The 23,920-nt window shown below is 37.3% G+C and overlaps 2 protein-coding genes across 7 annotated transcripts in view; one reads left to right on the forward strand and one right to left on the reverse strand.

The window, feature by feature from the left end:
* Positions 1-23,920, forward strand: part of RTL4 (retrotransposon Gag like 4) — a 192,117-nt gene that overhangs the window by 149,880 nt on the left and 18,317 nt on the right. For all 5 annotated transcript variants that reach the window (XR_012504640.1, XM_074359157.1, XM_074359159.1 and 2 more), the window contains exons 2-3: positions 21,227-21,476; positions 23,393-23,569. The gene's annotated coding sequence lies outside the window, so the exon portion shown is untranslated. The remainder of the gene's footprint in view (positions 1-21,226; positions 21,477-23,392; positions 23,570-23,920) is intronic.
* Positions 1-23,920, reverse strand: part of LHFPL1 (LHFPL tetraspan subfamily member 1) — a 165,462-nt gene that overhangs the window by 8,326 nt on the left and 133,216 nt on the right. The window lies entirely within an intron of this gene.

Below are 23,920 nucleotides of genomic sequence, written 5' to 3' on the forward strand. Positions count from 1 at the left end.
CTATTTTTTAATCCTCTTAACAACCGTGGAAGAGGTATGGTCATTATTCTCACTTTATAGATGAAAAATCTGAGGCTTAGGTGAATTTATTTGCCCAAAGTCACATAGCTAGGAACTGACTGAAGATGACTCTTCACCAAAAAGACTGAGTGACGAGCCTGCAAGACAGTTTTACCATAAGAGGAGCTAGACAGAGTTATTTGAGAAGACTCTTTATAGCCTCGTATCTAGAAAACAATTTGTGAAGAGAAAAACATTAGCCAACTGACAAGAGAATAACCAGAAAAACAAATAATATCTTGGCTAACAAAAACTAATCCAAAGTTGAAATGACACATTGGATCCAAAGCAACAGCTTCACACTCTGAAAGTATTTTTTCCATATGAGCATGATACACAAAGAGGAGATGGGTCTTTGTGTGTAGATGAAGAGGAGAACTTTATAGAAAAACATGGATCCTCTATAACAAGAATAAAATTTTTCAAAAGGCCTAAACAAGAAGTCAAGAAAACACAATATGTAAAGTAACTAGAGTTGTTCAGTATGAGACTTAGAGCATAAACTTGTAGGTTTATTCAAATGAAATATTTACCTAAAGGTAAAGGGGTTACTTTAAGTTGATAGTTCAGAACTCTTTCTTAAAGGATCCCTGGTTTTAGTCCAGCCTAATGGTCTGAGTGGGTTGACTCTTCTCTTGTAAAACTACCTTATTATGTAATTTTTTTGCATGGGTTCATGCTCATTCAAAAATTGCAAATGCTTGGCACAGTCATGTGTCTGGCTTGGTCAAGACTTGGTCAATGAATGTGGATAATAGACTTATAAAAGCAAAGCAACTTACTGACTGGCCTGAGTCCTTAGATCAAACTAGTGATCAATCTTTGACAGGAAAGGGAGCAGAGTTTATTAGAATCTACTGGTCAACACCACTTCCCAAAGGTGCCTTGATCATCTAGTACAATGGTTTTCAAACTGTAATTTCAGGGCTTCCTTATATGCTTTTTAAAATGATCTTTCTATGAATGAATTAATACGAAGTTTAAAAAATACAGTACATGGCTTATCTTTTCTGACTTCAGATCCTTACTTGATTCAAACTAGTACATTCATCAATTGACATCCTACCTAAGTTCTAATGCTGTGTTTATCTAATATTCCCCTTATCTAATATCCTAAAACTCAGATCTAAGCCCTTACCTACTTGACTTGGACTTTCCCATGTTTTCTCTCCCTTCCTAGGTTCCTTTTCTAAATCTAGATGCTCACTCTCCACTGCTGAAACCTGTCTTTAGTTCATGCACACAATATCTGGGATAGTTTTGTAAAGCTCCCTCATGGATTAATGATAATCAGCCATGTAAATCCAAAAGGAGAGTTCTTTCTTGATACTTCTAGATATTATATAAATGGAAATACATAAATTACCTCAAGTGCAGTTATAACAATCCCAGCACATGCTATAAAGGGTGTGGATGAGAAAAAACTTTAATATACTATTTACAAGGCAGCAAATACATAGACTTTGTTAATATCCATGGGGAACTTGACTTTGACAGAATTCTTTCCATTTAAAAATTCTCTTTGGTCTAGCTCCACTCAGTCTGATTTCTCTTTTGGACTTTGAGTTATAGGAAAGTTCACATGCATTGCAAAACACTCATTGAAAACACAAAGGTTGATTATCATTGTGTGAGGAGGTTGAAAAATAAATCTTTTGGCAACTGCTACATCTGGGGTTTCAGTTAATGATCCTTTTGGATCATTGCCCAGGACATGGATCTTCTATGTGCACAGCTCTGCTAAGCTTGCAACCAATCTGAAGCAGGCAGGATAACAATTCAATAAAACAGCTCAATATGAGCAGCAGATCAAAAGCATTAATGTCACCATGTCTACGTGGGAAAGGACTTTTCAATGGCCTTGGTTTGCTTTTCTTCCTCATGTATGAGGAAGATAGGCAAAAAATAAAGCTGGGAATTTTTTGACTGAATTTTTAAAGTTAAACTTTATTTTTAGAGCAGTTCTAGATTCTCAACAAAATTGCATAGAATATACAGAGCTTTCCCACATACTCTCTATCTCCTCCCACACACATCCTCCACTATCAACGTCCCATACCAGACTGGTATATTTGAGATGTATAGATAGATATAGATATAGATATAGATATAGATATAGATATAGATATAGATATAGATATATCATCTCAATTAATGAACCTACACTGACACATCATTATCACCCAAAGTCCATGTTTACATCAGGGATAACTCTTGGTATTGTACATTCTATGGATTTTGATAAATGTATAATGTCATGTACCCACCATTAGAGTATCATAAATAATAATTTCATGCCCTAAAAATATTCTCTGCTCTGCCTACGATCTCTCCCTTCCCCTAACCCCCAACAACCACTAATCTTTTTACTGCCGCCATAGTTTTGTCTTTTCCATATGGTTGGAATCATACAATGTGTAGCCTTTTCAGATTGGCTTTTTTCACTTAGTAATTTGCATTTAAGTTTCTTCCACGTTTTTTCATGGCTTGATAGCTCATTTCTTTTTAGTGTGGAATAATAGTCCTTGTCTGGATGGATGTACAACAGTTTATTTATCTATCCACCTACTGAAGGACATCTTGGTTGCTTCCAAGTTTTGGCAACTATGAATAAAGCATCCATGTGCAGTTTTTTTTACGGACATAAGTTTTCAATTTATTTGGGTAAATATCAAGGAACAGGTTTGCTAGACCATAAGAGTATGTTTAGTTTTGTAAGAACTCATCAAACTGTCTTCCAAAATGACTATACCATTTTGCATTCCCACCAGCAAAGAATGAAAGGTCCTGTTGCTCCACATCCTTGCCAGCATTTGGTGTTGCCAGTGGTTTGGATTTGGGGCCATTCCAATGTGTGTGTAGTGGTATCTAATTATTTTAATATGCAATTCTCTAATGATATATAATGTTGAACATATATTCACATACATATACAGTTGGCTATCTGTATGTCTTCTTTGGTGAGATATCTGTTCAGGTCTTTTGGCCATTTTGTAACCAATTTTTTTTTTCTTACTGTTGAATTTCAAAAGTTCTTTGTATATTTTGTATAACAGTCTGTCATCAGATGTGTCTTTTGCAGATTTTTTCCCCAGTCTAGGTTAGTCTTCTCTTTCTCTTGATATAGCTATTCACAAAGTAGAAGTTTTTAGTTTTAATGGTGTCCAGCTTATCAATTCTTTCTTTAATGGATCATGCCTTTGCTTTTATATCTAAAAAGTCATCACCATGCCCAAGGCCACCTATATTTTCTCCTATGTTATCTTCTGGGAGTTTTCCAATTTTGTGTTTTACATTTAGGTCTATGATCCATTTTGAGTTAATGTTTATAAAGGATGAAAGGTCTGCCTATATTTATTTTTTTACATATGGATGTCCAGCTGTTCCAGAACCATTTGTTGAAGAGAGTAACTTTGTTCCTTTGTGTTGTCTTTGCTCAGTGTCAAAGATCAGTTGACCATATTTATATGGGTCTATTTCTGGGCTATCTTTTCCTTTCCATTGGTTTGTTTGTCTATTCTTTCACTGATATCACATTATCTTGATTACTGTAGCTATATAGTGATTGTTGTAGTTGGGTAATGTCCATCCTCCAACTTTGCTCTTCTCTTTCAGTATTGAGTTGGCTATTCTGGGTCTTTTGCCTCTCCATATGTACTGTAGAATCAGTTTGTCAATATCCACAAAATAACTTGCTGGGATTTTGATAGGCATTACATTGAATCTATCTATATCAATAGGGAAGAACAGACAACTTGAAAGTATTTAGCCTTCCTGTTCATGACTATGGGATATCTTCCATTTTTTTATTTTTAATTTGACATCTTTCATCAGGGTTTTGTGTTTTTCTTCACATATATCTTATACGTGTTTCCTAAAATTTATACCTATTTCAAATTTGACTGCAAATGTAAATAGAAATATGTTTTTAATCTTCCAAATTTATTGAAACATAATTGACATATAACATTGTGTAAGTTTAAGGTGTACAATGTGATGATTTGATACACATATATTGTGAAATGTTTATCACAATATGGTTAGTTAACACATTCCTCACATTACATAATTACCATTTGTTGTTGTTACAGTTAAAGCATTAAATAACTACTCTCATAGCAACTTTAAGTATACAATAGAGTATTGATAACTATACTTAACATATTGTACATTAGATTTGTATTGTAACTTATTCATTTTATAACTCAACATTTGCAACATATGAACATTTCCCCATTTCCCCTCACGCCTCAGTCCCTGGCAACCACCATTCTACTCTCTTTATCTATGAGTTTGATGTCTTTAGATTCCACATATATGTGAGATCATACAGTATTTGCCTTTCTCTGTCTGACTTATTTCACTTAGCATAAATGCCCTCAAGGTCTATCCATGTTGTTCAAATGTCAGGGACTGTTTTCTATTTTATGTCTGAATAATATTCTACTGTGTGTGTGTGTATCACATCTTCTTTATCCATTTACCTGTTGGTGGACATTTAGCTTCTTTCCATGCCTTGGCTATTGTGAATAATGCTACAATGAACACGGGAATGCAGATATCTCTTTGAGATAGTGATTTCATCTTCTTTCGATATTTACCCAGAAGCCCAAAAGTTGGGTTGCTAGCTTTTTTCCTTTTTATTTCTTTTTTTATTGAAGTATAGTCAGTTTACAATGTTGTGCCAATTTCTGGTGTACAGCATAATGTTTCAATCATACATATACATACATATATTCCTTTTCATATTCTTCTTCATTATAGGTTACTACAAGATATTGAATATAGTTTGCTATGCTTTACAGTGTAAACACGTTGTTTATTTATTTTATATATAGTAGTTAGCATCTGTAAATCTCAAATTCCCAATTTATCCCTCCCCACCCTCCTTCCCCTGACCCAGTAACTGTAAGTTTGTTTTCTAAGTCTGTGAGTCTGTTTCTATTTTGTAAATAAGTTAATTTGGGGTTTTTTTGTTTGTTTTAGATTCCACATATAAGTGATATCATACGGTATTTTTCTTTCTCTTTCTGGCTTACTTCACTTAGAATGACAATCACTGGGTCCATCTGTCTTGCTGCAAATGGCGTTATTTTATTCATTTTTATGGCTAAGTAGTATTCCATTGTATATATACCAAAACTTCTTTATCCAGTCATCTTTCAATGTACATTTAGGTTGTTTCCATGTCTTGGCTATTATAAATAGTGCTGCTATAAACATTGGGGTACATGTATCTTTTCAAGTTAGAGTTCCCTCCAGATATATGCCCAGGAGTGGGATTGCTGGATCACATGATAAGTCTGTTTTTAGTTTCTTGAGGAATCTCCATACTGTTTTCCATAATGGCTGTGCCAAACTACATTCCCACCAACAGTGTAGGAGGGTTTCCTTTTCTCCACACCCTTTTCAGCATTTATCATTTGTGGACTTTTTAATGGTGGCCATTCTGACTTGTGTGAGGTGATACCTTATTGTAGTTTTGATTTGCACTTCTGTGATAATTAGCGATATTGAGCATTTTTTTTCATGTGCCTGTTGGCCATTTGTATGTCTTCTTGGAGAATTGCTTCTTTAGGTCTTCTGCCCATTTTTGGATTGCGTTATTTGTTTTTTTCTTATTAAGTTGTATGAGCTGTTTGTATATTCTGGAAATTAAGCCCCTGTCAGTCTTATCATTTGCAAATATTTTCTCCCATTCTGTAGGTTGTCTTTGTTTTGTTTTTATTTTCCTTTGCTGTGCAAAAGCTTGTAAGTTTAATGGGGTCCCATTTGTTTATTTTTCCTTTTATTTCTATTGCCTAGGTAGACTGCCCTAGGAGAACAATGCTATGATATTTGTCAGAATATGTATTACCTATGTTTTCTTCTAGGAGGTTTATAGTGTCTTGTCTTATGTTTAAGTCTTTAAGCCATTTTGAGTTTATTTTTGTGTATGGTGTGAGGGCGTGTTCTAACTTCATTGATGTACCTGCAGCTGTCCAGTTTTTCCAACACCAATTGCTGAAGAGACTGTCTTTTCTCCATTATACATTCTTGCCTCCTTTGTCAAACATTAATTGAGCATAAGTCTGTGGATTTATTTCTGGGCTCTCTGTTCTGTTCTATTGATCCATATGTCTCTTTTTGTGCCAACACCATGCTGTTTTGATTACTACTGTAGCTCTTTAGTATAGTCTGAAGTCTAGGAGCTTCATTCTTTTTTTTCAGTATTGTTTTGGCAATTCTGGGCCTTTTGTGATTCCATATAAATTTTAGGATTATTTGTTCTAGTTCTGTAAAAAAATGTCCTGAGTAATTTGATAGAGATAACATTAATTCTAGAGATTGCTTTGGGTTGCTAGATTGTATGTTTGTTCTATTTTTAATTTTTTGAGGAACCTCTGCACTGGTTTCCATAGTGGCTATACTAATTTACATTTCCATCAAGAGTGCTCTAGGCTTCCTTTTTCGCTACATCCTTGTCAGCATTTGTTATCTCTTGTTTTTTTTTTTTTCACTGTTCAATATTTTTATTTTATTTTTAAAAATTTTGTGGGGGGTTAGTTTTATTTATTCATTTATTTATTTAATGAAGGTAGCAGAGATTGAACCCAGGACCTTGTGCATGCTGGGCAAGCACTCTACCACTGAGCTATACCCTCCTCCTATTATCGCTTGTCTTTTTGATTAACAGTCATTCTAACAAGTGTGAGATGATATCTCATGGTGGTTTTGATTTTCATTTCCCTGATGATTAGTGATATGGAGCACCTTTTCATGTACCTGTTGGCCATTTGAATATCTTCTTTGGAAAAATATCTATTCAGATCCTTTGCACATTTTAATTGGATTATTTGTTGCTTTGCTATTGAGTTGTATGAGTTCCTTAGATTTTGGATATTAATCACTTATCAGATATGTGATTTGCAAATATTTTCTCCCATTCACAGGTTGCCTTTTCATTGTATTGATTATGTCTTTTGCTGTGCAGAAGATTTTTAGTTTGGTATGTAGTCCCATTTGTTCATTTTTTCTTTTGTTGCTTGTGCGTTTGGTGTCATATCCAAAATATCACTGCCAAGGCCAATGTCAATAAAGTTTTTCTTTATAGTTTCTTCTAGAAGTTTTAGGGTTTCAGTTCTTATATTTAAGAATTTAATCCCTTTCAAGTTAATTTTTGTGAGTGATGTATGATAAGGGTCCAGTTTCATTCTTTTGCATGTGTATATCAAATTTTCTCAGCATCATTTATTGAAGAGAATATTTTTTCCCATTGAGTATTCTTGGCTCTCTTGTCAAATACTAGTTCACCATATCTGCAAGAGTTTATTTCTGTTCTGTTGGTCTATGTGTCTTTTTATGCCAGTACCATACCATTTTAATCACTATAGCTTTGTAATATAGTTTGAAATCAGAATGCAATGCCTCCAGCTTTGTTATTCTTTTTCAGTATTGAATAGCTATTTGGGGTCTTCAATGGGTCCAAACGAATTTTAGGATTTTAAAAAAATCTGTGAAAAATGCCACTGGAATCTTAATAGGGATTACATTGAACCTATAGATGGCTTTGGGTAGTATGGGCATTATGACAATATTAATTTTTCTAATCCATGAACATGAGATATATTTCTATTTATCTGTGTCTTCAGTTTCATTCATCAATATCTCACAGTTTTCAGTGTACAGGTTTTTAACTTCCTTGGTTAGATTTATTCCTAAGTATTTTATTGTTTTTGATACTGTTGTCAATGAGATTGTTTTCTTTTCTTTCTTTCCTTATTCTTTTCTTATTTGAATGCCTTTTATTTCCTTTTCTTGTTAATTACTCTGTCTAGGACTCCTAGTACTATGTTGAATAGGAGTGGTGAGAGTGGGTACCCTTGTCTTGTTCCTGATCTTAGAGGGAAAGTTTTCGATATTTTAGCATTAAGTATGATGTTAGCTGTGGCCTTGTCTACATTGCCTTTTTTTATGTTCAGGTGGTTCCTTCTGTACCCAATTTGTCCATAGTTTTTATTATGAATGCATGTTGAATTTCATCAAATGCTTTTTTCTGCATTCTGAACAGATGATTATATGACTTTTGTCATTTATTCTGTTAAATGATGTATCACATTTATTGATTTGCTTATGTTGAACTATTCTCACATCCCAGGGTTGAATCCTACTTAATTGTGGTGCATGATCTTTTTAAAGTGCTGTTGAATTAAGTTTGCTGTTATTTTGTTGAGAATTTTTGCCTCTATATTATTCCAAAGAGATATTGGCCTGCAGTTTTCTTTTCTTGTATTGTCTTTATCTGGCTTTTGTATCAGGGTAATACTGGACTGGTAAAATAAGGCCTCTTCTTGAAATTTTTGGAAGAGTTTGAGTAGGATTGGTATTAATTCTTTAAATTTTTGGTAAAATTCACCACTAAAACCATCTAGTCATGGGCTTATTTTTTGTTGGAAGGTTTTTGATTACTGATTCAGTCTCCTTACTCAGTAGTGTTCTGTTCAGATTTTCTATTTCTTCATGCTTTAGTCTTGGTAGGTAGTGTGTTTCTAAGAATTTATTCATTTTTTTAGATTGTCCAATTTGTTGATGTATAGTTGTTCATAGTACTCTATTATTTATGATCCTTTGTATCTCAGTGGTCTCAGTTGCAATGTCTTTTTCATTTATAAATAAATAATATAATATATAAATAATTTACTTATTTGGATCCTCTTTTTTTCTTGATTAGTCTAGCTAGGGGTTTGTCAAATTTGGTTATCTTTTCAAAGAATCAATTCTTGTTTTATTATAATCTTTTCTATTATTTTGTTCTCTATTTCATTTATTTTTGCTCTAATCTTTACTCATTTATTCTACTAACATTGACCTTAGTTTCTTTTTCCCTATAGTTCATTGAGATGTAAAGCTCGCTTGTTTGAGATATTTTTTATTGATGAATGCATTTATCCCTATAAAATTCCTTCTTTGAACCACTTTTGCTGTATTATACAAATTTTGATAAGTTCTATTTTTGTTTTCACTTAGTTAAAATATTTTTAAATTTCTCTTAAGATTTCTTATTTGATATATGTATTATTTAGAAGTGTGTTGTTTAATCTCCAAGTATTTGGGGACTTTCTAGCTATCTTTCTGTTATTGATTTCTAGTTTAATTTTACTGTGGTCTGAGAGGAGACATTGTTTGAGTCCTGTTCTTTTAAATTTGTTAAAGTGTGTTTTATGGCCAAGAATATAGTCTATCTTGGTGAGTGTTTCATGTGTACTTGAGAAGAATGTATTCTGCTGTTGTTCGATGAAGTGATCTATAGATTTCATTATATCTAGTTGATTGCTGGTGTGGTTGAGTTCACCTGTGTCCTTTTGACTTTTGCCTGCTGGATCTGTCCATTTCTTATAGAGGGGTATTGAAGTCTCCAGCTATTATAGTGGATTGAATCTCTTTCTCCTTACAGTTCTATCTGTAAGGAGGCAGGTCTACTGGCAATAAGTTTCCTCAATTTTTGTTTGTCTGAGAAAGTCTTTAATTCTCCTTTCACCTTTGAAGGATAATTTCACAGGGTACAGAATTCTAGGTTTATGTTTTCCCTCAGCACATTAAGAAGTATTTCACTCTACTCTCTTCTTGTTTGTATGGTTTCTGAGGAGCAATCAGTTATAATTCTCATTGTTGCTCCTCTGTAGGTAAGGTGTTTTGTTAGTCTGGCTTCTTTCAAGATTTTTTCTTTGTCTTTGATTTTCTGAAATTTGAAAATGAAATGTCTAGGTGTAGTTTTCTTTGCTTATTTGTTTTGTTTGTTTGCAGTTATCCTGCTTAGTGTTCTCTGAGCCTCCTGGATCTTTGGTTTGGTGTCTAACGTTAATTTGGGGGAAATTCTCAGGCATTATTGCTGCAAATGTTTCTTCTTTTCCTTTCTCTCCTTGGGAGTTTCATGAAATAGCATTAGATTATTTGGGGAGAATTTTTTTTTTCATTTTAGGAAAATATATTTTGTAAAGGAAACAATTTTGAAAGAAGTGATTGCTAACAAACCCCATGCCCTCATGACACATCTCCAGTAATTGGCTCTCCTTGGATTCAAGCTACTTTTTGGTAGAAGTAGTGGAGGTGGAAGGGAAGCAGAAGGTTCAGAAGGTATCAGAGAGGAGGCTGAAGGAAAATTCAATGTGGGGAGAAGGCTAGAAAGAATCCAAAATGAGCTAAGGGATGTTATCTTAACTATTGACAAAAGATAAAGACTTTTAAAATTTCTTTTTTAAGCCTTTTGTTCCTTAAGGATATGATAATTCTATAGTTGATTAAATCCAAACACACATACCTTATTTCTCTCTTTTACCCCTTTAAGGAGGATATTTATCATTTGGTCATGTTCAAACTCTTCATGTTTTTTCATTTAATTTTATTATAAATACCATACCAGAAGTTTCTTCTTCTAAATTAACTTTGCTTAATTTCTTTTTTATCAAAGTTGATCTGCTAGGGATGTTTAATGAGGAAATGTGAAGATGAGATAAAATGGGTAGGATGGAGAAATCATAGATATTTGAAAGAAACCTTAATCTCCACCTCACAGTGGAAAGAAAAGTCTTCATAATTGAAAGTGCCAGGCTCTCATCTCCTCTGCTGTGAGCATGGGAGTTCAAGACTAAATCATGTTATTTTAGGAAAAATCAATAGGTCTCATAAAATTACCAGCCTCCTTATTAACACAGAACAGTGTTTCTGAAAGTAAATATGATTTGTTGTTCTGTTCTATATGTATATCTATAGAAATTGATGGAAGATGTGGAATAACCCGGTAATTCCTGATAAATCAGCTTTCCTCCAATTATGAGAGGAGAAAGAATTTTTTTCATCATATAATTTCTCGAGTAAAGTTCCCCTGGCTTCTCTAGCACCCCAGGTGTGAGAAGTATAACCTAAGCTCAGTTGTTCAGCATAAGTTTCAGTCTGTTCCTTTGGGCTGCTAGCCACAAAAATTAATTCTTCTGCATGGGCCATTTCCTCTCCACTCAGACAAAGGCAGCAATCAACCAGGAACCCTAATGGCAGTCACAGAGTAGCCTATTAAATAAGAAACACTGAACTACTGTAAAGGGCATTTGAGCCCCATAGTGGATATTCTATTCTTTGGATTTGCCATTTATAAAACAGGAACAATCCGTGTCTTGCACATACTAATTACAATATGTGGAGATGATGAACAAATTCCACAGAAAATCCTCCAAATTTATACTGCATATTGGCTTCTGCCTACTTTCTTATCTCAGTCATCACAGCTTTCTCTATTTTTGCTCTGGGGAAACTACCAAGAAACAATGGAATGGCAGACAATGGATGGAGGGATATGTTGGCGGTAAGATAGGAAAGGAAGGGCTTCCACCAATTAAGAAATTGATGCTTCTCTCAACCCCAGCATATTTGTTCCCAGATCACCTCTACCAGGCAGTTCAGCATAATTAAGAATATAGGGCTTTTATGTCAGGTAGACTTGGGATTGAACCTTGGTTTTACCACTTACTCACTGCTTGGGCAAGCCACCTACTTTTTCAGGTTCATTATTCATCAGTAAAATTAGGCTAATAATGCTTTCAGTAGCTTATTTTCATGGTTAAATGAAATTACTGATGTAAAGGGAGTGTAGTGTTCAGCCCAAAATAAACACTCTGTGAGTGGTGGTTGTGTAGTTTATGTGTTGCCTTTCTTTGGAACCCATATGCATCAGCTGTTTGGTTTCTTTTAACATTATTGTTGAGGGTGGGCTCAGTGCACACTGTGTAAGCTGGTACAAGAGGCCATGGTTCTGCAACAATTGAATAACTATTTTTATCATTTTTCAAAGATGATTTTTGTCTTTGTAAAGCTTCTACTCATCTTTATGAACACAAATTGATTTGGGGTCACCAAGGTCCTAGAGATTTCCCAGAGGTTCAATAAATAGATTTTTTCAAGTCATGATTAGCTGGTTGTCATACTAACTACCTGGAACTTTGAGCAAAAGTTCCTTCCTAACATTTCCTCTGCTGATGGAACCAGAGGAACCATTCAGTTAAACTAAACCCAGAGCTTGTGTTTCTCACCACTCACCCTTCACTAAGTGGTAAGACCTGTGAGAGGGAGTGTTAAACTGTGGGTCCTGAAACCAGCAAAGTTCAGTTGTAGTCGCTTGAGAGATCATGGAAGCTACTAATCTTTAAAGTCATGAACTCTGAGGGAGCCAATGTCCATATAGAACCCAGAAACAGGGAAGTAAACCTATCAGCTTTCTCCAGTTTCTCATAGCTCCATCTGCTTATAGGCTTCATTAGTAGCCCTCAACTCAAACAATACTGGTAGGGTCCTGAGGGTTTTAAGCAGATTAAACCCCTGCCTACACCACCGAAGCACAGGTAGGAAATATAGGGATCTGGAATGGAGTATTGCTGCCAAAACACTCTATGTCCATGGTGAGATTAATGGCTGATTTTCAGCGTTCCTTTATTCTCTGCAATTGTGGCTAAACTTGACTAGGTTAATCAAAACTAGTCTCCATCACCATTGATATTTGGGCTCACTTTACTCCTCTCTCTGGGACTTGGGGTTGGATGTGATAGAGTTAAGAGTTACTCTCCTTTCTTCTAGAAGCACTGAGGGCCAATCACTTTCCCTCTCTGGGTCTCAATTATCTTCCTGGAATGACTTGGAACAGGGGACTTCATGTTTCAAAGTGATGCTACCCATATGCTAGAGACTTCTCTCATGACTTTGAAAAAAAATCTTCCAATACAGTTTAAAAATGATTGCATGTGAGAATGATTAAAAGCCATCTGGGCAGGAAAAAAAGGGTGGAAGGAAGAGGAAAACAAGTGTCCTCTATACAGCTGTCACTATCCATGACAAATACACTCGAGGCTACCTAGCCCAGTGCACTGCCTCCACTATAGGTCAACTTAAATCCATTTCATGGCTGGTGCTTTAGCCATCTCTGAATATACTGATTCCATTTTTTGTTCATGCATGTATACAAGTTTATCTCCAGATCTAAATGACCATTTTCTTCATACAGTTTCATCCTATTTCTTTCTTGGTTTATTTTTTATGAAGAAGTAATCATGTGGCTTGGCGATATTTTACTCCAGCACAGCTCTTCAGAGTCTCCCTGCAGACTGACTCCCTGAGGCTTAGTGGCAGGTCCCAACCAGTTTCTTTTATGATGACACATCCTTACAGAAGACGGGAAGACTTGACAGTCTGACAGACACTTAAAAGTGTGAAGATGAATAAAAGACACATCACTCTTGATGGATATATATAAAAAAAAGCTGTCAGTCGATGTAAGCTGTATTCTAAAAACATACAGTACCATATCAGTGCTAGAGGGTGTTGGATACAAAAAAGAGTTGGCAGATGGACAATTTTTGATAGTCAAGTCTATATGGATATGAAAACCCAGCTGACAAGGAGTTTGCTAGTCCTCATTTGTTGTCCTCCTTTGAAAATGACATTTGGAAGCTTTGCTTTATTTCTCTTTGACTTCCTTAAAGGCCTACACTATTAGCCAATAGGTAGACTGGATGATGATCTAGATGCTATGTTTAATGTGAGTGGTATCAGGCAGGAAATTCTAGCCAAAATATCTTACTCACTGATTGTCACTTTGCCTGAAATTCTACCATTAGAGATTCTTATTTGGGGAACATACTACAACTCAGACACTCTAGAAAAAGGAAATCTTTAGTTTACTTTAGTAAGGATTGATTTTCAGCCATTTGTGGTACCAGAGCATTAAGGTTTGGGGGTTAGCCAGAAGTCAGGTGAAAGGAAGAATCAAAAGTCACACAACTTCAATATTGTCTACTTCACATTCTCATAGAAACATCTGAGGACATCTAACCTTTATCTGGTACATGAATGTGCTTCAGAACATCCTCACAAAGTGTTTATCCAGTTGCTACTTGAACACCTCCAATAATAGAGTGAACTTCAATAAGAAAGGCACGCTCTATCATTAGTTCTAAATTCTAGAAAGTTCTATGCTATGAGACTCCCAAATATGCTTCCTTGCAGCTTCCATACTATTGATGTTTGTTCTTCATGGAATTAGACTGCCTCCCATGAAGGCTCTCTGGATAGGTACAGACAGCTTTCCTGATTCCCTACCCTCAGGTAAGAAATGAAGCTTCTCTTCCCATTTCCTACTATAGTCCTTAAAGGACATTGGGATAGGATGATGGTGAGCAGCCAATACGGGAAAGATCTGATGGCTCATGGCCCTTCAGGAGCTTCTCTAAAATGCCACACAAATAAAATGTGAAACACTGACAATGCCAAGTGTTGACAGGATATATTACTGGAACACTCATATACTGTTGGTGAGAATGCAAAATGGCATGGCCACTTTGGGAAACCATTTTCAGTTATAAAATTTAACAGTCTTACCATATGACCTACTCCTAGGTATTTAACCCAAGAGAAATGAAAATATATGTATGCACACAGACTCATACACAAATGATCCCAGCAGCTTTATTTGTAACAACCCCAAACTGGAGACAATCCAAATGTCTATCAAAAGATGAAACACGATGTTTTATATCCATACAATAGAATATTTTTGGCAATAAAAAGCAATGAGTTACTGATACATGCCACAACATGGATGTCTCTCAAAAACATGCTAAGTGAAGGAAGCCAGTCACAAAAGACTATTCTAATTCTATGAAGAACAAACATCATATTGTATGATTATATAGATAGGAAATATCCAGAAAGGGCAAATCTATATAAACAAAGTAGATTAGTGATTGTCTGGAGCCAAGGATGGGTAAACTGACTGCAAAGGGATGTGACAGAATTTTGAGATAGTGGAAATTCTCTGTACTTTGAATGTGGTTGTGGTGAGTTTTGTGTATATATAACAAATATACGTGTATGTGTGTATATATACACACATACACGTATATTTATTTGTCAAAAATCATTAACTCTGCATTATAAATTGATAAATTTTATTGTGTGTAAATTACACCCCAATATACTTTCAGATATTTTCAAAGGCAGGCAGAGGCCAGCTTTCTGCAGAATCATGTTACTGCTGGTCCCTTTGCATCCCCAGTTATCCTTTGGGAACCCCAAGTGCCAACGGCAGCAGCATCCTCAGTACAGAGGTCACCAAGAACACAGATACACAAGTAGGTGGAGACAGCTAAGTCTTACGGAAATACGATCCAGTTAGAAAAGATGAGAGAAGTAGACATGAACTTACTGAAGTCTGGGGCTCAAGACAGAAGGGCTTTGCAAAAAGGGCATAGAATCTGTTATAAGCAAAGGCTTATAAATACAATGTAATATAATACATTGTATAATGTATTTATAAATACAATGTATAATACAATGTATAAATACAATGACAGCATTTTTCTCACTTGTGATGGATGTGAAGGAGCTGTTTGCTTGTCACCTATGAAGTATCTCCCTGCCATATCTGTACTTAAAATGTTATCAGAGTTATTGGCCTTTCTAACAATAGATCTTCCATTTACTTTTCTTCTTGCTCTAGACAAATTTCAAGCAACTCAAGAAATATTTTTCTTGAAAGGCCTTATATTTTTGACCCAACTAGACCTTAGAGAGAGAAGACTTGCTGGAAGTTTTATGTTCACTCTTACTTGATCTTCCCAAGCTTATAAAACAGTTATGATCATTATTAGTTATTTTACAGTTGAGGAAATTGAGGTATGGGATGTTCAAAAAAAAAACTTGCCCAAGTTCTCATGACTAATATATCTAGAGCTAATATTCTGAGAGAACCACAACCCAGGTCTGACTCTAGAGCCTGGGCTCTTAACTGCCGTGTCCTTTTATCTCCAGCTATTAAAATAATAGCTATCATTGATTAAATGATTGTTATGAGCCAGGTACTGAGACAAGCAGTTTACATACACTACTTCAATAATTCTAGAATGCCCATGCTCCATGAGGGCTCACTACTATTTTCTAGTTCTCAACACAGTGCCTGCCATATAATATTAGGACATTCAACCAAGATTTATTACATGAATAAATGAACAGCCCTCTGTGGTGGGTATTATCAGCTCAATCTTTACCATAAAAAATGAAGCTCAAAGAGATTAACTTGCCTGAGTTTACATAGCTCTCAACTGGCAAAGCCCAGTTCTACCATCCTGTACCTGGTAGTGATCCCTGTGTTGAGGGGTTGGGGAATGTCAGCCAGTGAACATGGATGCTGCTGCTACTTGGACTGCTAGGGAATCCTCACCTTTCCCATTTTGTCTTTTCCTGTCCCCCAGAATCTCCCCCACTCCTGAAGCTTGTGGCCTGAATATGCTTGGGGCACAACATGTAATTCTTCTGTCTTCACTTAAGGGTGGTTGAAAATACCTTATCTTTAAACAACTCTTGTCTGGATTATTTTGCACTCATTTTCCTTCCAAGCCTGCTAGATAATTTTCTTGAACTAGGGCCTGGGCATATCTGAAACTCTTCTAAGCATAGAGTAGCCTCAAACTAAATGACCCATTCATCCTAGCAAAGTACATTCTCAGGGTTCTCCAAGGCTTCTCACTGCTCTGGCTAATTTCTCTGACGTCTCGGGCTGGGAAATCTGCTTCCTGAGCATTAGTTCCACTGCCTGTCTTTGGCTATATTTCTATCTGGTTGACTCAGGCATCTGTAATGCAGAAACATGTTAACATGCACTGGAGCAGGGCTGGGTTTTCATTCACTTCAGGGAAGAATAGAAGAAATAGATAGGAGGAAATGGGGCACAGTAAGACCACCTTTGCTGCTATCTAGTTCTATGTCTGCCATGGGCAGAGATGATAAATCAACAAGGAATTACTGAGCACCTCTATGTGTAAGAAAGTATGCTAGGCCCTAGGGATACAGAAATGACGTTGGATGACTCTTATCTTGATTAGCTCATAGTCTAGTAGGGAAAACAGGCATATAATAATTAATTACAAGTGACATAAGTGTTGCAAAGGAGAAAGACTAAAGCAGGATATATGCTAAGTTTAAGCCACTTGCTTTACACCAAGAAACTTGGGTAGAATCACCTTTCTCTGAATCCCCAGATTGAAACTGGAGCTGGTGACAAGGATGTTTGGTAAGTAACCTCCCAGTGTCTTCAGAAAATACCATGCTATCAGTGGCTTCTGTCACTGATGGCTGCTAGATGCCAGGAACTTAACTCATCACACTACTTTGCAACACAGATATGAAAACTAAGGCTCAGGGTTGAATTGAATTCACATTGGGATTTTAATCTAAATTCTAATTCCCAAGCCAATGATTTTTCCACTGTTTCAAACTACTTCCAGGACATAGTGTTGTTAGGAGCAAGAGGTGAGGAGTCTAGTCCCAGATCTAGTGCTAAATACTTGTATGTCCTTAGACAACTCTTTATCTGTTGGCAGGAGTGTTGAATACATGCCTTGCTGACTTCATAGTTTATCAAAATAATAAATGAGACAGTAGGAGAAGACTTCTTTATTGAATGACATTAAAAAGTTGCTTCACCATACTCTAATCCCTGCGTTGCTTTCTCACTCATAGTCAAGTCTGGGAGAGGAAAGAAAGGCTAACTGGAAAGGGTTTGAGATTGGAACTTAGCAGAGAGTCATAAACATAGCCCTAATAATTTTCCATTTCTTGAGTCTTAAATTTTTCATCTTTAAAGTTGGAACTTTAATCTGTGGCTTTAGGTTTCTTGTAATTGAAAAACATGATATGTACTAAGTTGCTTATATTAAGTTTTCTCTACCTTGAGCAGGGCCGCAGGTTGCCTGCACACCACAGGGACCTGGCAAAGCAAAAAAAAAGTTTAAATCTAAGTGGGGCTAGGCTCTGGCAGCTTCATCAGTTGCAAGTGGTGTTCAGCACTAAGTGAACTGCACTTAATGAATTAAAGATGAATGAGGCAGCAGGGAGCACAAATGCAGGAGAAGACCTTTCACTTCAAATTTAAAGGGCTCATTTTATGATCATTTGAGATCTGCATATCAGAATTTTTCCCTTCTTCCTCTAGTTGTTTACTTGAAACAGCATATACTGTTTGAAATGATGGGGGCATTGGGAATGGACAGAGGAATCAAGCAAAGTCCTCAAGGTGGTAAACAAGGCCTGCTGTAGTCACGGAGCCCCCTCTAGGGACAGGAGCTGTGAGAGAGAGATGGGCAAGGTGGGTAATGCTCAGGTTGGCTGTGGATCTGAGGCTCAGACTTCTAGATTGCATACAAGTAACAGTCCGTGTCATCACCTGTATTTTAGATATGTTCTCAAGCAACTTAAAGAATCTATATCTTTAAAAGGATTAGGTCATCTTCACAATCCCTCCCTCTTATCAGATTCTTGCAGTCTCCACTCTAACGCCTCACCAAGCAGAAATCCAAACTCTGCTTACATTCTTCCAGTGATATGGAACTCATAAATTACTTCATCTCGTCTCCACCTCCTCCCTCCCAAACACATCTTTAGATAGCTCCTTCCTTGTTTCTGAGAACAAGTATTCCACATGAGAGCCCTTCAGAGACAGCTGTACATCTATCAGGCTTCCTCCTTGACCCTTGGCTTAATATCTCAGTGCCTTGGTTTTCTGACCTGGAAAATGACAAAACTGTGGTCAAGATTGAAGTAGATAATGAATACTAAAGTGATTTTTAAGATATGTAAATCTCTGTACACACAGACAATGAAACTCAATGGGGATGCGAATCTAATCATTCCTTTTGGGTTGTTCTTTTAATATTTTCACATATTGATTAGATGGGTATGGTGATAGCTCAACTCAGATTTATTGAGATGGTCCCAATTTAAAATATGTTATTCTTCTCATAAAACATGGCAAGGTGCATATTCACTTATGCAAAACACTCTTCTAGACTGCTTTCTTGAACCTAGAAGTAGTAAAGAAGTCTATCAGGTGTCATTTGCTTTTGCCTTGCAAAAAAAAAAAATCACAGAATTTATGGGGCTTAAGGAAGAAGGGAAGATGGGGGATGAAAAGCTAAAAGCTGGTGATACCAATGCCTGCTAGGCCTTCCCTCAAGCTCAGACCACTTCTACAGAGATCCCATCCCCCTGCTTGCTCATTCAGCTTCCTCCCATCTTGGCAAGATTTTCATGGCTGGATTCCAGGTCTTATTTTTCTTACCACAATTTTAAACTCAGACTACTTGTAGGAATTGTTTTGCTTGTCCTTCCCCCAGCCCTTATCATCTTCCTGTATCCATCAACACAGATTGATACAAGGTCCATGGAACCAGCCCTGTGCAAGGTATTATGGGAGTTTAAAGGAAAGAAGCTTCCTCCAGGAGGGAACATACAATCATGTGTCCTTCCACAGCTCAAGGAGTAGAGAAGTTAGTAAGGGTCTGAGTAGTCAGAGGAGGCTGCACTTAGGCAGAGCATAGGAAGTAGAGAGAAATGGGCTTTTAGGTGAGGGGAGAGAGAGATCGAAAGCAGGAGTGGGCATGACTACATGTTCCAAAGTGGAGGTGTAGGGGCTTGGTTTCCTTGTGTGTGAAATGCAAATATGTACTTCATAAGACTACTGTGAGGATTACGTGGTCCAGTAGAAAGGTGGCAAATGCATGTTCAGCATGTTGCATTTCTTCCTCCAGAGCCCATGGCAGACAGTGACAACCCTTCACAACATTCTACCAGTGAGGCTGGTCACAAGTCCAGAATCCTAGTAAATACAGCTCCAGGTAGCCAGTACTAATCAGAGTAAGCTGGCATACATTAGGTACTCAAGAAATCGTGTTATCACCCTCACCCAAAGACCCACAAAATGCCTAGTACAACTGAAGGAAAACAGAACTTGTCTTTCCCATTCTTACCAAATACAAATGAAAACCTCTGTATTTACAGTGTGTCAGAGGCCCACCATGTCTTCAGCACTTGCAGGTCAGAAATGAAACTTAGATTCCTTCTTAGAAGGAAGGTTGAAGCTTAAAGGAAGGTATGAGGTCTGAGTCATAGCAATGGCCAAATTGATCCCAGCTGAGCTGCTCCATCCCTGATATGGGGATATGAGGATGGTTTCCCTCCCTCATTCATAGGCAGAGCAGAGTAGTGCATAACTCCCAGCAGAAACTACAGAGGCCTGAAAGCAGGGTCAACTCAATTGCTACCTTCACTCTTGCCCCCAGGCCAGCTACATGTCACATGCCTGAGCCAGCCTGCACTAGCCCACTGTTTAGAGGTGACCATGCAGCCTCAAGCAGAGCCTAGGAAGGAAGCAATCCACACACTTCAGGGGCCACTTTTAGAGTCAAATATTTTCTACTTTCAAAACTATAGATAGTGCTGGAACAGACAGGGTTTTTTGAGACTACTCAGCCTAGACGTCCTTGAAAGCGTCACTGGGGAAACTTCTTCATCAGCAGCATCTACAGAGCTTGATCAAAGTGCAGATTATCTGGTCTCAACCCAGACCCATTGAATCACACTGTCTAGAGGTGAGGCTCAAGCATCTGCATGTTAAAATTCCAGGGGATTCTGATGTATCCTGAAATTTAAGAACCTCTGACAAATATAGAAGCCTTGTGTGGGCAGTCACCCCATATTCCCAAGGTAAAATCTGAAGACCACTTGCCACAGAATCATTTGGGGTGCCTATAAAAATTCAGATTCTTAGGTCTCCTACTAACCTTTCTGAGTCAGAATTTCTTGTCTTAATAAACTTTGAGAAACCAAATCCGTTCATCATACAGAGACAGAAACTGACCCAGAGAGAGGGTGTGACTTGCCCAAGGTTGTCAGTGTAGATAGTGCCAGAGCTAGGGTCACATCCAAGTCTTTAGACAAGTCCAAACAGTATGCCCCTTATGTTCACCTTATGAGGGGTATTTATGTCTCAGTTCGGCTTCTGTGGACACAGCACCCCTTAAAATGCTCGAGAGTCAGAATGCATCTGTTCTGGATAGGTGCATGACCTTAGGTCAAAGCTTCTCCAATGGGTTATGTAGTACATCTTGAAAATAAAGCAGTGTAAGGTCGCAAAGCTCTCTTCTAAGCAGCAGGGTGTTGCAGGCCCTTCTCCAAATGGGGTCTTGAGGGACTTCAAAGTGGAGTAGTTGTATATCCGGGGAAACCGTTAACCATGGTTTTCAGTCAAACTGAACACAAACATGGAAATGGCCTGCAATAGTTTACTAAACCTATTTCTGTGTTGTTTTTCTAGTTGAAACACATACTGATTCAGGAAAAGCTTAAACATATGCAGTTTTGTGTCAGACCTGGTCCAAGCTCACTAGTCTGATCTCTCAATCTCAAGCCTGGGCATTTGAGGTACCAGCTCTGTCTCTGCTTCATCTCCCCAAGACTGTGGTCTGGAACTCCTCTAGACTGGCAGCTCTGCCCCAGAATCGGCTGGGACAATCCAATAGAAGACCATTGACCTCTAAAAGGAGAGCAGTTTCCAAAACGATAAGGTAAGGTAGATTTTCTTTGAGGGATTAAGCCATTGCCATTGACAGCAGTGCTGCTGTATGATTTGCATTTGGGCTAAAGCTTATAATTTTAGCAAGTATTTCACCAGTGCTACATAATTAGAAAAATTAAATATTCTGCCACCTTGAATACATCATTCTGCAAAGAAACAGGAGACCTCTACAGATATTCCAGAACTTCGGAGAGTGGAGGAAAAGGACAGAAAGCAGGGACAGAGAAGGAAATTGTGCCCTCCCACAAAAAAAAAGTTTGATAGGGGTCCACAATCCCTTAACTTCAAATACTGAAATCAAAAAGCTCTGTACACCAGAAGCTATTTTTTCATTAATTTGGTGCCAAAACTCATTTGGCAGCAAAACCTGACCTGAACTGAAATGAACTTACTCTTTATCTCTTTTAGTATGAATATTCAGACATTTTTTTCCTACAGAAATGTTAATTGCTTAATTATGGGATGTTTTTCCAGACACTACTGGAAATGTTATGTAATAAACAGTACATACTCTGTTTTACCTTTCTGAAATCCAAAAACAATTTAAATTCTAAAGCACAGATAACAGACTGCAGACCTGGAATAATGATAGCTAACATTTATGGAGGACTTGCCATCTGCATGAGGCTGTGCTAATCTCTTTTCATCTCATTTAATCCTCATGACACCAAGAGGCAGGTATTAAAGTCATCTCCATTTTAAAGTTTGGAAACTGATTCTCAGAGAGGTTAAATAACTTGCCCAGAGTCACACAACTTTTGGCCAAGGCAGGATTTGGACCCAGGTCAGTCTGACTCTAGAACCTACATGCTGAACTCTTGCACTCGTACCTGGGAGAGATGAACAGTTGTGAAGGACAGTGTGCACTTTATGTGGAGGTAGAATAGGCTACCACCTATTCTATGTCATTTGAGGGACAACCTCCAAATACATCTACTCCCCGTCCCTACTTCTCTGAGATGCTACTGATATGGCTTTATTCCATGGTGTTTGTATGAATGGCTTTTCTCACAAGGACCACTGGCATCAAAAATCTGCTGGCCAACTTGTACAGGTTTCTGGCATCCACTCCAGACTTACTGAATCAGAATTACTAGAGAATGGAACCAAGCTGGTTCTTATACATGTTAAAGTTAAAAAAAAAAAAAAAGGAATGCCCTGAGAAAGACCAATCATTAACTCTCAATAATTAATTAACATCTTAGCTATCAGTTGACACCTAGCTGGGCTGGCAGGAATAAACTCATGGATGGGCAGCTGGAAAGTGAAAGATGTCTGAAAGGTAAATAGGAGACTTGAAAGGTGAGATACGGAAAGAAAGGAGGTATGACAGTATCTCCCTACTTTGGCGTTATGCAGTGAGTATAGGGCCTCATCACTGGCATTGTTCAGCTGCACTGGAACAGTCTTGGAAGCAAATCTCATTTTTTTGTTGCTGCTCAGAGCACCTATTATCTCACTGATACTCACAACAACTATGAGATAGACAAGATAGTTATCCTCGAGAACCAAATAAGTTCTTCAAAGTCATCCAACTGATTAATGCTAGTGTTTGGGTAAGTTTCTGGCTGTTAATCTGAAACTATTTCATTCTTCCAATAATTTCTTTCATAGGTCTAGAGATGAGGCACCATCAAATAAAACCTAGGGAATCAAATCTTGCATTCAATGATACACATTTTTTTTTGCCCACCAAAGGCCAATTTAAATATATTTAAACACTGTACTACACAAGGAAAGGCCAAGGAGAGGAATTAGATGGCACAATAGTTCAATCAATATACCATATGTTTGGGGTTTGTTTTTAACTTTTAGTGGTTGCTTTATTCTTATTATCAATGCAGAGAGGACTGCTGAACATTTTGATCTTTATCCTTTTAAGAATATTCTGTTCTTGTTTGCTAGGTTCTCAGCCTCACCTCTTCATCTTGCCTGTGATGGCTTAATCATCTCCATGGCAACCAAATGTGACCTCAGATAGGGACTAGAAAGCCAGAAAAAATGGATTAACTACCACCACAACAACTGGATCCCCACAGCACTGCAGGCTAGCATTGGAGCACTGAGGGTCAAGTCCAACCAGTGAGTATTACAATTCTGGCTAAGTGCTATCTAGAGCAGCTCTTCTCAAAGTTCAGTGCACTTAGAGAATCTTGTTGAAGTGGAATACTGATCTCAGTAGGTCTAGGGTGGGACCTGAGAGTCTGCATTTCCAATAACCTCCCTGGTGATGCCCTAGTAGTGTAAGCAAACAAGTACAGCAGTCCTGATGAACACGCCAGCTTCAGGGTTAACTAGTTGTATGACCTGGGGCAAACAGTTTCACCTCTCTGTTCTTGTTTGCTAGGTCTGGGTGCCTGTTTTCTCATCTGTGAAATCATGAATTTGGCCTGGATGATTTCTAAGGTCACTTTGGATTATAAGATTGTTAGA

This window comes from Camelus bactrianus, chromosome X, assembly GCF_048773025.1.
Source record: "Camelus bactrianus isolate YW-2024 breed Bactrian camel chromosome X, ASM4877302v1, whole genome shotgun sequence".
Classification (NCBI taxonomy): Eukaryota; Metazoa; Chordata; class Mammalia; order Artiodactyla; family Camelidae; genus Camelus; species Camelus bactrianus.